The sequence below is a fragment of the Bombus pascuorum genome, chromosome 2 (assembly GCF_905332965.1).
Source record: "Bombus pascuorum chromosome 2, iyBomPasc1.1, whole genome shotgun sequence".
NCBI lineage: Eukaryota > Metazoa > Arthropoda > Insecta > Hymenoptera > Apidae > Bombus > Bombus pascuorum.
In genome coordinates this window covers 17,896,814-17,911,813 of record NC_083489.1, presented here as the reverse complement: position 1 = coordinate 17,911,813, position 15,000 = coordinate 17,896,814, and the positions used below count along the sequence as shown (strand labels likewise).

Genomic DNA, 15,000 nt, shown 5'->3' with positions numbered 1-15,000 from the left:
TGTCTAATCGCCACGGTTATTTGTCAAACTTTGTAAAAATCATATTTATACCAGTAAGTATAATCTCTATTGTACAACAACGATAGCTAGTCCGAATGAAGATTCGTTACACGCCTCTAAATCTAACTATAACCCGACATATATATGCATTGGATTGGCAACTAAGTGATTGCGGATTTTGTTATTAGGTGGCATTGACAAAACCCGCAATCACTTAGTTGCCAACCCAATATATTAGGTCGTCCGGAAAGTGTCTTTCTTTCGCAAACGTGTCTTTTATAACAATGCACCTTCGTACAAACGTGAAAGCAAGTCTGTGAAATGTCGCGGTGTTTGTCTCAACAGAACGAAATGGATCGTAGGCAATTCGACGAAATAATATAAAACAAAAAACATTATGCATCTATTATTTCCTCCTAAAACGAAAGAAACTTTTCGGACAACCTAATATATGCTGCAGGTTCTGCGTTGTGTGAAATTAACACGCCACGTTGAGTAGGTAAACTTCTACAGAGTGCGACCGAGTAAAATGTGAAAGCGGCGACGACGTAAATTCTTGTGAAAAATGAAGGAAAAGATATACAGTAAAATTTGTTCGTTCTCGGCTTAGTTTTCGAGAAAATCGAATTTGAAAACGTACCAGGTGTACTTGAACATGGCTGGTTCCGGAGTAAGCGGAACTAAATAACCAACAGGAAGTTGTTGTACGTGTGAAAATAAGCGGAAAATGTAGAATAGAATTTTTCCGCTTAGAGCTTCATTTTCAAGAAAATGGAGTTTAAACGCGTTTAGTTGAAGACTGGTTGTATAGAAAACGCCAAAATTGGGAAACTTTGAACTTTCGTTGGGAAACGTTATGTACCGACGAGAATGCTGTAGCATAGAATTTAAGCGCAACTTCTCGTTTCAGATAGTTTCTAATAACGCCAGACGATGACTTCGCAACGTCATCTCTATAGAAAAAAAATATAACTTCCAACAAACATCATTAATTATCCTTTGGTTCTTGTCTACATCATCCATCTAAATAAATGGAACAGTTTTCGTTTCGACTAAGACGCGACCCGTACAGGCTTTCCTACAGGTACACTTTTTTCTCATCCATTTGGACTACATTAACGCGTATCTTCCCTTTTCCTCCTGAGAAACTCGTGTCCTGATATTTACAGCGTTTTCTACGAGCGCTCTCCGTTAAGAATGGACTAACTACACAAGATAAACCAAATTTACTTTCCTCGGGGTCAAAGCGACTTGTGAAAAGACGTTATTCTACATCGTCGACTTATTTCCACACATAGAACCACCTCCTGACGATCATTTAATCCTGCCCAGCCCGGAATCAACCATTTTCAAATCTACCTGATATACTATTGGCTTGGCAATTAAGTGATTGCCAATTGGTGATCAATAGGTGGTATTGACAAAATCCGCAATTACTTAGTTGCCAACCCAATACAAATTTCGAAACTCGATCTCCTCGAATACCGAGAACCGAAGAACGAACGAATTTTATTGCACACAAGGAATCGTATCGCGATTTTACACGTTGTTCAGACGGACTCATTATACTAATTAATCGATAGTAACATGGTCCCAAATGAAAGGATGACAAACGTGGATGCGTAAAACCGATTGGCCGCGTTCCTGATTTTCGAACGTGGTCTGTGTGATAATTCCAGTGGAACAATGTGATTCCTACGGACGATTTGCACTGAAATTTTGCCAACGATTACGAACGCTCGAGAAAACTTGTCGAGCGGCGCTTCGAAATTTTCCACCGCCTCGGGAGAAAGAGCAGCAAAGTGGAGAGTTGCAGAGAAGTTTGAGTCGCGCGGGCTACTTCAACACTGACACGATATTTCCGCGCTCAACAATACCTTTCAGCGAAAAAAGTCTGGCTCGTTTAAAAGGACAAATCCTTCAAACTGACTGAATGCAGCGATGTTAATTATCCGTTGCAATAACCAAGTACTTTCGATCAAGCCACCAAACAACCAAGTACTTTCGCGGAAACGTCGATTATCGCAAGGTTGGTCAATGGCAGTATCGTAGTAGTAGTAGACGTACAGTTTCGTCGATAACGTCGATATATGATTGATAATCAAATTATTTCCATTTTCCGCGGTTCGTTACACCCGAGAAGATGGATCGGAGAATGAAGTTCCAGCAGATTCGATACAACGTGAAATTGCTTTCCTCTCGAAAGCGCCTTGTTTCTCCATGTATTTATGTATTTACGTATATCGGCATCGTGTGCACCGGAACCAACCGGTTGCATCGAACGATGGTGAGTGAGTAAGCAGTCGTTTAATCTTCGAGTGCCGACATGCCTCGGATGTATCGTCGATTTATAACGCCGTATCCAGTAAAGACGACGCACGTGTTACTCTGCCCGTTCCTATTTCCTCTTCTTCTCACCGTAGCTTCTCGGTACTCTAATTACAATGTACAATTACGCTTATAATTTGCAATTAGAAGGGCGCGCCTGCACGCTACCGGAAGACTACGTGGGAAACGCGGTGGTCACGAAACGCGCGGCGGCTCACCGCTTTCGATCAAACGCGATTTGGCGAAAATCGATCCATTTTACGCGACCAAAGAATTCTACCGCTTTTTTCCATCTTGTCGGTAAAATCGAGCGAACGCGATTGAATTTTACGCGAAAGAACGAGAATTGGAAAAGCGAAGGGATACGGCCGTATCGACGATGCAATAGTAGCGACGACGCTGTGGCAAGCTGAATGTCAGCGCATCGATCGACGTCGCTACTTGGCGATTTAATTTCCCATCGATGTATATCGCGAGACTTGCTAATAAGAATGTGTGGGTTACGTTCGATCGCGTTGCTGCGTTTCTTGCGCATCGCAGCCGATTAAGCGAAACACGCGCACGAGTATTGCAACTTCTTCAACGGCGATGGGAATTTTCGCCAAGTTTTCTTGCCTTTGGAAGCTTCCGACTGTTATTTGCTCCTAATCAGCGTCGCTCTCCTTCTTCTGTTTACTGTTGCACACGTTCTCTCGTATTGCATGATACGTCGAAAATGCCACTCTTATTTTACTATATTTTTGTCTGTAACACAGAGAAATCTTGGCTATCTGACTGCCGCTTTACCCAAGTTTCGTATTATCCGAGGTAGACTTTAGACTTTAGAAAGTTTAATATAAAAGAGCAGGAAAAATAGTAAAATGTAAATAGTTAGGTAAGAGTTGCTCCAACTTTTGATTAATTTTTCGAATTACATTAAAGTGCGCGTACGATATTATCAAAATGTTTTTTACAATTTTATTACACGATTTATTAACACCCAACTATCGGATTACTCGAAATAGCTTCGGTTGTGAAATCGCGTTGCGAAATTGAAACTCTACTGTACTTTTTCCGCGTGAATGAGCCGTGTACTTAACACAGCCAATCGCGCGCCACAGCGAACTATACGCTTTCCACAATAAACAAACAAGTTGTTTTTTCGTCCAGTCGCGGAGAGACGCGATCGCGTTGAAGCGCGTCAACGGGAGTCGAAAATTCCCGTTAGGATTATAATAATCGACACCACGAACAGGTCGATCCCCCTATTTCTTGTGGGATAATAGGGGTGTTTGTTATGTAATAGAACTGTAGTCTAAAGTTTATATTTACAATAACTTACAACACCTGTTGTCGCGTAGATTGTAGTGCTGACGACATCCTGTTATTGGATCAGAAGTTATTGACTTCGTCGCGATGGAAAGTACAGTAGTTGACTACTCGAATGTCAAAAGAACATTGACTCGGTTTGATATGTTGAAGAACAATATTTGACTGACTCGAAGTTTAGAAGAGCAGTAGTTGACTTGACTACCCGACGATTTGAAGAACAGTAATTGACTCGACTATTCTAAGATGAGAAGAACAGTAATAGACCCGTCTCGTACTATTAAGCAGGAAAGCTCGGTGTGGATGTGCCTTTTTGAACTAAGAACGCGGATTCGTCGTTCACACTTTTCGGTAGAAAAGTGAGGGTAACGATCCGCGATGCCCATTGGTTATAGCCAATGTTAATAAATAAAATACGAGGAGAAAGTCTCCTGCAGATGTGGCTCATGGGTGTCCTTGTTCATGGGAAGAACCTGCTATTTCGCTAGGCAAATACCCGCTTTCTCCGTAATTAGTAAGAGTTTTAAGGACCATTCATAAACCTAAGATACTTATATGAATAGAGATTAAGCTGAAAAGATTCGGTTTATGGTGGTTCCTTGGGTTTGTTGCGGGTCAGTGTAACGATATGTAGGCCTTGGCGGCCAGACCATCTCGCGCGACGTAATACAAATCTAAAAATTATTTAAGATTAATTATATTTTGCGCTAATGATTTTATTTAACGATTTCACATATTGTTTATACAAAAAATCAAATTAAAAGTAAACAAAAATATAGGTAAAATTAAAAACGTCGAAGATGACTAAAGATAAATAATACGACTTGAACGTGAAATTAAAAATTCATAATGCGTTTTAATATTTTCTTACAGTATGCTATCGTTCGATTATAGCTTTATTTAGTCATAACTGATAGTGTAACTTTTTTCATTAATTTTAACACCACTAAATTGGTGTATTTTATTCTATTGGATTGGCAACTATTGCGGTGATTGCGGATTTTGTCATTAGGTGGTATTGACAAAATCCGCAATCACTTAGTTGCTAACCCAATATACTGTACTTTAAAAAAGCAGAAAAAGTGGCGCCAGGTAAACGATAACTGACAGTATCAACAAGAAAAAGAAAAAAAAGGAAACGTGTTGCTAAAGTCAAAAAGGAAGATCTCCCCTCTCGGTCACGCAACGATGTTTTTCACAGAGGGGAGATCTCCCTATTCGGTTGGCTAAGCGTTAAGAGGATATCGTCGAGTAATAGAATTTCGCGTGTGCGGCCAATCGCCACAACAATGCGGCGATTATCGAAACGAATTTTCAGTGATTCGCTGGAATCGAAGGGACTGGGACGAAGACGAACGCGGAGCGATTGGCTTGAAATGGTACGGAAAGGAGCAAAAGCAAGCGCGTGGAACGGAAATTCGGTTGGCAGAGTAAACTTTTGGTTAGCGGGAATTAGCATTCGCTCGCGTTAGTTTCCATGAGCGTAATTGCGTTGCGGTGTAGATGGAAGGAGAAGGTTGGTCTCAGGTTTCGGTGGTTGCGCTTCAGCGGAAAACCGGATGCCCTCGCTCACACGTCACACCGATCTTTGTACCACTGCACTGAATTAATGGACCGACTGTAACGTCGCTGTAACGCGATTACCTGTTAGTTATGCTAGTCGCGTTCTTCGCGAACAATAAATCCTGCCACCCCATCGTTGATGATTATCCCCATCGCGATTATTTATTTGACGATAAATGGAATAAATTCCCTTTGGTAATGTAATGTAATGTAATGCTGGAACCAAAGAAGCTACGCAGAACACGTGGCAAACCTACAGTTACAACGGGCCATTACATGTAACGACCATTACAAAATACCGTGAAGCGAATCCCTGAAACCATGGATGCCAACGAGGAAATCGGAGCAGGTGCGGTGTATCGCATACGCAATTTATTACGTTCGAGTTCACCAGGAAGGATCCGTAATGATGTAGGAGAAAAGACCTTGTGAATGTAGACGACATGACCGAGGCATAAAAATGTATAAGTTGAAGGAGTGGTGGGCAAAAAGCAACGCTATTGATAAGCTTATAAAGGAAAAGCAAGTCAGCGGCGATTCTCCTTGACTCGAATGATCGTAGATTGAACAAGGACACAACGGCTGTGAATTATTTTTCACGTTGCATGACTTGAGCCTTCAGCGATTCCCACAGTCTTTAAAACGCGCACATTCTGCGGCGCAATTCGAGCGAGCGAAAGAGTCGTCGGTGTTCCGGTGACCGCGTCCATCCGTTTTTCAAGCGCGTGAACAGTTTCGAAGCGAAAAACAATGCCGAGAGGTGGCGCAAATATCTTCATAAATCTCGTAAACGATGGGAAAGTTTGCCGAAGAGTGGCAGAAAATTTAGCATTCTGGACGAATTTATTCGTTCGATATTTCAGCGTCTCAATGCCGAGGTTGACGGGAGGGCAGGGGGTGGGAAGGGAAATTAAAGCGAGCGTGTAGCATACTCGGTCGAATCGAAAGATCGTAATCGCGTGCAGAAGAGAAGTAGGAAACGGTGAGGAAACGGGGCAGAGAGTGAGGAGGATTTGATCATGGAAAATGTCGAAAATCCGATTGCTCGAGTCAATTAAAGCCCATTAACCGGATCGAGCGTCGATTAATCGACCCGACAGTTTTGCAGTTTCGACGATGCGCGCATCCCAGCCGTGTTTCGTTAATTTGTTCCGCTCTCCTATTTACAACTCGCCCGCATCTCCTCGTTACCTCGTGCCACGGATATTTCATTTTCTCCGGGATAATTGCCATCTTACTTCCAATCGATATTCGTATAGCGAGGCGAGGAGATTGAGAACATCGTTGAATTTTCGGGTCAGCCCTCTCCATGATCGAACGATACGTGGCATCGACGACTAGAACCTTCTTCGGTCGTCGTTGCTACGTCGATCATCGATCGATAATTCGCGCGCGTTACCGACGATGATCGCAGCGCTACGAATTCTTGAACGCGTCGCACGCAAAGATATTGCGCGATTTTCCGACGGTTATTGCCGTTACTGTCGTTATTTCTATATCGTGACTGTGAGAAATTTGGGCCAGGAAATTGATTGTGAACGTTACTCGAACGCGTTGCGTGTCACGGTACCCTCGAAACGGAGATTTCTGAATTAGCAATCGGCTGGTTCCGCGTGTCACGGAAACTTTCGTTCGATCGGTAAATGCGATGTCGAGACGAAGGGCGCACCGCGAAGATAAAATCTTTGCTTGGTGAATTTTAACGATTTCCTTGTGCTATATGTACAGCAGGTAGCTGTATCGACGCGTGGTGTCGCGACGGAAACGGCGGATATCGAACGCTTGTGTGTGTGTGTGTGTGTGTGGAGTGGCGCGTTTAATAGGACAGCCACCAACGAAACGAGGAAATGCGATTCCACGGTCCCGTATGCTCGCTAATCCCTTTGAATTTCGAGATTTCGCTTGTTCCAGCCACGGGAAATAGGACGGAGATGTTTTTCAGGCGCAGACCGCATCGAAATTCCCGCAAATTCCGATCTCGTTGATTCGTAGCGGATAAACCGAACGCTAATAACTCTGTCGATAACTTCCGCCGATTGTAACCTCTACGGAATCCCATCGATACGCTGGCCGTGTTATCGCGTTACGACGATCGCTCTGTTATTTTTTCGAATTTACTTTTACACTGTCTGTCTCGTCTCGGCGACGAACGATCGACGATGTTCGACGCCAACTGTCGTGCTCCGTGTCTCGTGGATAATCTCGCCTAGCTTATACGAGAATAAATTGATCGACGATAGTAACCTTTTTACGTACGCGTTAGTAAACTGCAGGTCACTGGCCTAGAAATCGCGTTAAACGTTGCACCAATGGACTTGTGCGGCTGAAACCGACGTACACCGTCGGTGAGAAAATCTCGCCGGATATCATCGAACGATAATTCTCGCGAGTTTATACGTCTAATGAAAAGTTATGCTTCGTGCAAACGGTAGATCACACGAGACTATGGCCCGAGTAACGTAGATTGTATCGCGAGAGCGCTGACAGATAGAATCGGAATGAGAGGAATGGCGGAAGGGTTGCCAGCCTGGAGAAAATACGCGCAAAGCGTGGCGGAGCGTGTCGGTAAGTGTGCGTGCAGCGGCCAAAGAAAAAAAAAAAAAAAGAAAAAAAGAAAAAAGGCGAAGCGCGGGAAGCGGAAAAGCATCGAAATCGATCGGGCCTACAACATAGAGCGCGTGACGCGACACACCGCGTCCAATGTCGATGATCAAACGAATGATTCTTCTTATAGTGCATTTACGCCAGACGAACGAATCCTCGTTTACTCTGCGTTCTGATATATTAAGGTTTTATCTCAGAATAGAGAGCGCAAACTCTTTATTCGAAATTCGAAATTCTTTATTCAGAAATGTTAGAAATTAGGATTTCCAGTGATTTCTATCCTATGTGATAATGTATTGATTTATTACAGTGGATTAAACAGAAAAACGTTGATTATTTAACTTGAACCTAATGCAGTAGTATAATATCACAATTCTCGATTAACGACTCTCCACTCTTTAGTCTGCGGTGGCTAACTGAAGCCGAAACATATTGATGGCCGTTAAGCCTATTCAAGTTTTCGATCCTTTCGACTCGTCAGCGTTTGCGCTTTATCGTCGACATTGTCTGTATGTCGGTACTATTAGGTTGGCAACTAAGTGCTTGCGGATTTTGTCATTAGGTGGTATTGAAAAGTCCGCAACCACTTAGTTGCCAGCCCAATATAACAAAGACGAAAAAAACCGCTGTAACAAGAATCTTTGTGCCAAAAACTAAACACTAGAGGAGATGTAGAGTTTTCCCACTTCAATATGGTAAAATTAAAAAATTAATGTGCACACGCGTATTAGTTCGTGGCTTCAGGACGTAGGCGCGCGGACGTTCACAGAGATTACACCGAGCGTTCTTGGATGCTGCACGAATACTTCGAAAACACTTCGACAATTCTCGTCGCGAAAAGAACGAGCCAATGATCTGGTAGCGTATTCCTGCGAATGTTTCGCTGTTAATATAATGTTAATACGTTGACTGTCACGCGTGTTTCCAATGAAATCTCTTTCAGGCCACGCGTGCCGCAGTACCAAGCGTTCTCTGCTAGGTACTCCCATCACACACTATATATGTCTATAGCTTGCAGAGAAACTTTTCTACCAAAGACGAACATTATACATTGATCATTTTTACACGAGTTACGAATTAGCGATATTATGACTAAACCGCGAGACACATGTAGTGGGAACACTTAGGAATAACAAAAAATTCCTGCCAAGAGATATTCTTCATTGCAAACTAAGTAAAGGGGAGATGATATCGAAAGAAGATGATAACGGGATTGTCGTACTCAAATGGAGAAATACACGGGATGTGAGAATTTTATCGACAAGACACGCTCCCATCGTGGTACCAAGTAGAGAAAAGATCGTAGCACTCGTGCTGTTTCTCCAAGCCAACAGACATCTGCAACATTAAAACCACTAGCTGTTGTTGAATAAAACGAAGGAAAGTGTGGTACAGATTATTCCGACCAAGTTGGTTTCTTATGCCACCACTATTAGAAAAGGAATAAAATAGTACAGAAAACTTGACATTCAACTCCTTCTGGCAATTTCTGTTGTAAACGGTTTGACGATTTACAAAATTGCAACAAGGAAGGATATAAATATTAGAATATTTAGAGAATTGTTAGCTGCAAAATTATTAGGGTTGTCTGAGAATACAAAAAATCCTTGTTTTCCACGGAGTCAGCGTAATATCGCCGTTGGGAAAAATGATTCCGGAAGAAGCATTAGACGCGCGTGCAAACTTTGTTATGTAAATAAAAGACGTCGAATAGACCGAACAAAGAGACGAGAGAATTTAAGGAAACCAACAACTTATTGTCCAAATTGTCCCGACTAACCTCAGCTATGTATAGAATGCTTTAAAGTTTTACATTCTAAATAATTTTCTTAATAAACCATTTTCGTATTACTTTTATGACAAATCAATAGTTTTATTATTTCCTGTGGAATATCTTTTCAAATACCTACGACGATCCTTTGCAAGTAGTCAAATAAGCGTTACCCGAATACGGGTGTTATGGCAGTCAACGTGTTAAACGATGTTTATCGACTATTTTGTACAATAAGGATCATCTATGCGCGTGTCACCGAGCCAGAAATTAGCGGTAGAAAAACCAAGGGCGTCCAATGAACATCCCGCAGGCCATCGAAACAACAATGTAGAGAGTGTTCCAATGTCAGAAAACAGTAACAGCACGGCCACTTCTGACCTGGACCCCAGCGACACCTCCGGAGACACTCCCTCCGCAGGAGGTAAACCCATAGTACATAAACCCTCCTAAAATTCTCGAAATTCTCTGTTCTAAGATTATTAACTATCATTCCGTTGGATCCACATAATAAACTCTGCCAGTATATCTAAAGTCTGACTTTTTTCTTCACCTTGCTCGTGAAACGTTTAAACTTACGCGAAATCATTCGAACGACGCGAGGAAACGACCAGTGATTTTCTTAATTTCACCATTTCCCGTTTCTCCGACGTGACACGTGCGTAGGGATAATGCGATTTACTTTATTTCCACGTTCGTGCGGCTTAAAAATCACGTTAAACGTCGTTGATATCGTCGATATCAGCGAAGAGCAATTTTCCTGCGGTGTAAACGCGCCGTTAAACCCTTGTAACGGTAAAATGCCAGTCGACAAAACCCAGGAACCAACCGCGGATTTGTATTTTTGCGAATTGATATACCGTGTGGAAAAAGACATACTCGACTTTAAATGAAAGACGAAACACTGGCGATCCAATTACAATTAACTATCTCTATATCGTTTTGATTTTCACTGTTCTGTTTCGTTTTAATTTCCACTGTTCCCTTTCGTTAGAGCAGAGAATCGTCCACGAAATGGATAAATATTGGCTTTAGTAATGTGCACACGAGTCACGGTGAATATAACGCGGAGAAGTTGATACAACGTGGTTCGATTACCTCGTGTTGTACTTACGCGTTTCCACGTTTGAATAATCGCAATTCACACCGAGTACGTTGAATGTTCGGGCAACTGGCAGCAACGCAGTCTTGAAAAATGCACGTTTCCATGGGTCCGGCGAGTCTTGCGAGTCTCGACAACGATAATTCCAAACTTGTTTCGCCCAAAGGCAACAAATATCCAATTGAATGTCACGCACATAGCACAAACAACGTAAGTTAAATACCTAGGACCCCACTTAAAAACACAACTTACACGGAAACACATACTAAATCAATTATAGACAAAACACGGATAAAAAGGAGACAGATGTACTGGTTAACTAGTCGAAACTCTAAACTCAGCATAGAAAATAAACTAAAAATTTAGGAAACGATAATAAAACCAATTTGGACGTACCGAACGCCACTATGGGGGACAACAGCAATGAGTCACATAAATAAACTAGAAGCGCTACAATCGAAGATACTGAGAGGAATAGTCAACGCCCCATGGTATGTCAGAAACGAGAATGTACACAAAGATTTAAAAATACCAACGGTCAAAGAAGAAATCGGCAGGTACGCAGAAAAATACAAGGAAAGAACGGCAACACATCCAAACCAGCTGGCTGCTGAAGCGAGCAAAACTCTTATAGAAAGAGGACTAATAAGAAAACACTTCATTGATTTCACTAAAGAAATAAAATAGTCAAACTCGAAGATGGTATCCCGCTGGGGGTACCCATTTACATGTTATTTGGTAATTAAGTTAGAGAATTTTACCAAATGTCCAGCTGGACAAATTGTAAAGCACAAATTAAATAATAATAAAAGAAAAAATTTCATAAGGATCGCAGCGGCTCATGGCCGTAGAAAAAGTTGAAACGAAAATTTAAATCTGCGAGAGACTCATATTATTGTGCCTTTGAATACTAACTAAATTAAATAAAGGCAAGTGAACTCTGGACAGATTGTTATTTCCGTTTCTTGTAATCTTCAACATGAGAAGGTTAACTTTTTGTGGTAACGTCCGTCGATATAAATTTATGAACGTGCTGTCTATGAGCAATTAGTATTATTATTCTTTCTTCGATTAGTATAGTACCATTGAGCGAGCGATCATTATAATTGGCATACACTATCTCTGTACTTATACTGATTTTAATACATCGGACTATTACGAATTTATTCACTCCTTTCTTTATGAAACAAACGTTATAACCAGTTCAGGATCGAACAATACAAAACTAAAGGAGGCAATTCGTGGCGATAAGGAAGTCGTAAAAACGGCGCTGATAGATAACGTTCTCGTTAATGACGAACCATAATTACGTCGCGGCAACGTTCGTAAATCAGTTTACGTTTCGTAGACGCAAGAAAAGAAAGCAGCCAACTTGATTTCGTGCGGAGATGAGTATCGAAGTTTCGATATGCAAAAATTGATAAACCATGCGATACACTGCGACATTAATTACACGTCGCGATCTACCGACCAAGATAATTGTACGAGCAACTTCCTATCAGATGGACGTTTATCGTGAAATCGCGCGATAAATTCCTATCACGTAACCGATTCTACAAATCTTCTTGTTCTCGACGTATGGGGCATCATCCATCAATCAGAACGGTTCTGTTTTTCTTCCAGTTCGCTCGTTCGATTTTATTCTTTTTCGCTTATTTTCACGTTTTAGAGTTTTCCAACGAATCGACGAAAATACTTTGCGACCTGTTCAGCGGACCGATCGGTTTATCGCAGCGCCGTTTTCTATTCGAAACGTCGATATTTCTAACGACACTCGAACGAAAGTAGACGACTTTTAGTGGCGACAACATTCTGGGCCAACGGTATCGATTTTTGCAACGGTGCCGTTAACAGGACCTTTCTTTTCGAAAGTTTCCCGGACTCGCGTTGCGCGATGGTACACGCTTCGGATTGATGAAATCTTACGAGAACGCTATTTATCGAGCCAGCATGTTCTACCTCGATACTCGCACTCGTAGTTTACGAGTTGCTTAACCGTTTGAGTCGCAGGGGTGTTTGAAAAAACAGGGTTGAAAAATCGCGAACAACGCGATAGCGCTTGTCTTAATCGATTGCGAAGAGAAACGAACGGCGTAATAGCGCTCGTCATATTTGTTATTTCTATGAAATACACCTATGTTATTATATATGCGTACTATCAGTTTATAAATATTTCGAGTTTTGTTCGATAAAAATTATTGAGAAATATTAGAATGAAATAATATATTGAGAATGAAATACAAAATGAGTCGTCCGTAGCGTTCAAACGTATTCGCACTTTTCTACATAAAATCTAAATAGCGCGATCGCACTGCTTGCGACTCAAACGGTTCAAACACTTTGATTGCCACGTCGAAATCAGATGTTTCGCTCAGGACGCCACGGGTGTATTTTTATTATTCAAATGGTAAAATAATAATAAATTGATGATGTAAGACAATATACTTCCCCAATGGACCGCTTATCTTATTGGTGGTCACGGGTGACCACCGTGGCGCCTTGGTAACAGTTGATAGCGACATATTATAACACAACTTCGTTTATTTCAATAAACCATTCGCATTCGTTGTTTCGTCGTAAGCAAAACGTGCAGAATATGTTGTTGAAACGTGTAGAAGATATTAGTAAACAGTATTATGATTGTTTTTATGATTTCGACGAAACATTCGGCTGAAATGGTAGAGGTCCGGAAAAAAATTATGTTTCTGATAAAGCAATGGTAGTGGTAGATTACAACAGAGGAAAATGTGCTGTTGATTTGTCAGATCGAACAATAGCATATTCTACACCACATAGAAGAACCCTCGAGTGATATATAAAACCAGCTTTAGAGTTATTGTTAAATACATCAATTTCACACGCGATGGTACTCTATAAACAAGCAACAAAAACAAAAATCGAGGTATCAGATTTTAGAATGGCACTCGCAACGCACCTTACACAGTGCCGTTCACCAGAGTCGTCAAATATACTTATTCGACAAAGATCGCGACACGAAACGCAGAAGAAAGAAGGGCAAGCATACCTGGCACGAAAATTTTGCAGAGAGTGCTATAAAAAAATGTTAAACAGTCAGGATGAAAAATTGCTAAGAATCGGACCAAAAAGGTGACCACCTATCGTCCAGATTGTATCGATGAGCCACATTTATGTTTAAAGTGTTTTAACACAGTGCACCGTTAGATGCAACATTATTATTTTATCGACGTTCTAATAAAAACGTTTAATCGTTCAATGGGGTACTTTTTATTTCAAAGTATCTTCTATTTATCGGTTATATTCAAAATACCCTAACTGTCAATTTCCTTTCAATTTTGACAATTGTAAGAAGTTGAAGCCCTACGCTTTCCAATGACCACCGTGGCGTCACAGGAGAAACCGTGACCGGTCAAATATGACCAACGTGAGAGTCAAAGTGTTAATAATATAAAAATGCTCGCGGGCAAACCGGAGAAGGAGAAGATCGTGTGGTATCTGTTAGGAACGAACCTAACTAGGGACGTTGTCTCGGTGACAATAAGAAAGCTGACGTTGAATTTTCACGTCCACGGTATATACGTGAAATTCGTCGTCGCTGGATTACGTCTCTGTCATAGTCCTGATACGTAGTGGTATTTCCGCTATCGTCCTATCCGCAAAATTATTCCATCCTCCTAAAGATTATTATTATATTAAGGATAGCTTACACTGTAATCCTACAATATAGATAATAATATAATAATAATAATACCTATGCTGTTAAATCGTAATCGCGATTGTTTTTCACATGAGTGCGCGCATGAGTGTTTTATTTGGATATTCCATCGCCAAGAAGATTTCTTCGCCTCGTAAAAGTACAATTTAACGACCGGACCAGATCCGTTAAAACTTTAATCGCTGATCAAACGTCGAAACCTTCGATCTCATCGATAATTTATCCTGTGTATTTTTTTTTTTTTTTTCTTTTTTTGAGGGGAAGGGAATAAAAGCCAAGCGAAAGCTTCGCAAACGAACTCTAGGCATTTAATCGCGTGCATCTTATCGTTGTCCCTTTCGAAATACGATTTCTTCGATCGAAATTATCTCCGATCTCGGATCATTAAATGGAACGCGACACCAACAATCTGATCGTTCTCATTGTCCGCTGATAATTCCAACGGAGCAGCGAAACTTCCATCAAGGATTTCCTTTATTCAGAGGTTGTCCTTGCATCGGCAGGCCAATTTGCATATCTATTCTAACGTTGCTGGTCGTCGTTGATTGAAAGCTCGTTGCGATCAACGAACCTCCATTCTTTGTTCGCTCGTTTTATTAAGATTCCTTAACGATCTAGCAGAGAATGCTT

General features: G+C 41.3%; 1 protein-coding gene across 2 annotated transcripts in view; it reads right to left on the bottom strand.

Annotated features, from left to right (window-relative positions):
- The window catches only part of LOC132916234 (frequenin-2), a 54,326-nt gene that overhangs the window by 35,015 nt on the left and 4,311 nt on the right, over window positions 1-15,000 (bottom strand). The window lies entirely within an intron of this gene.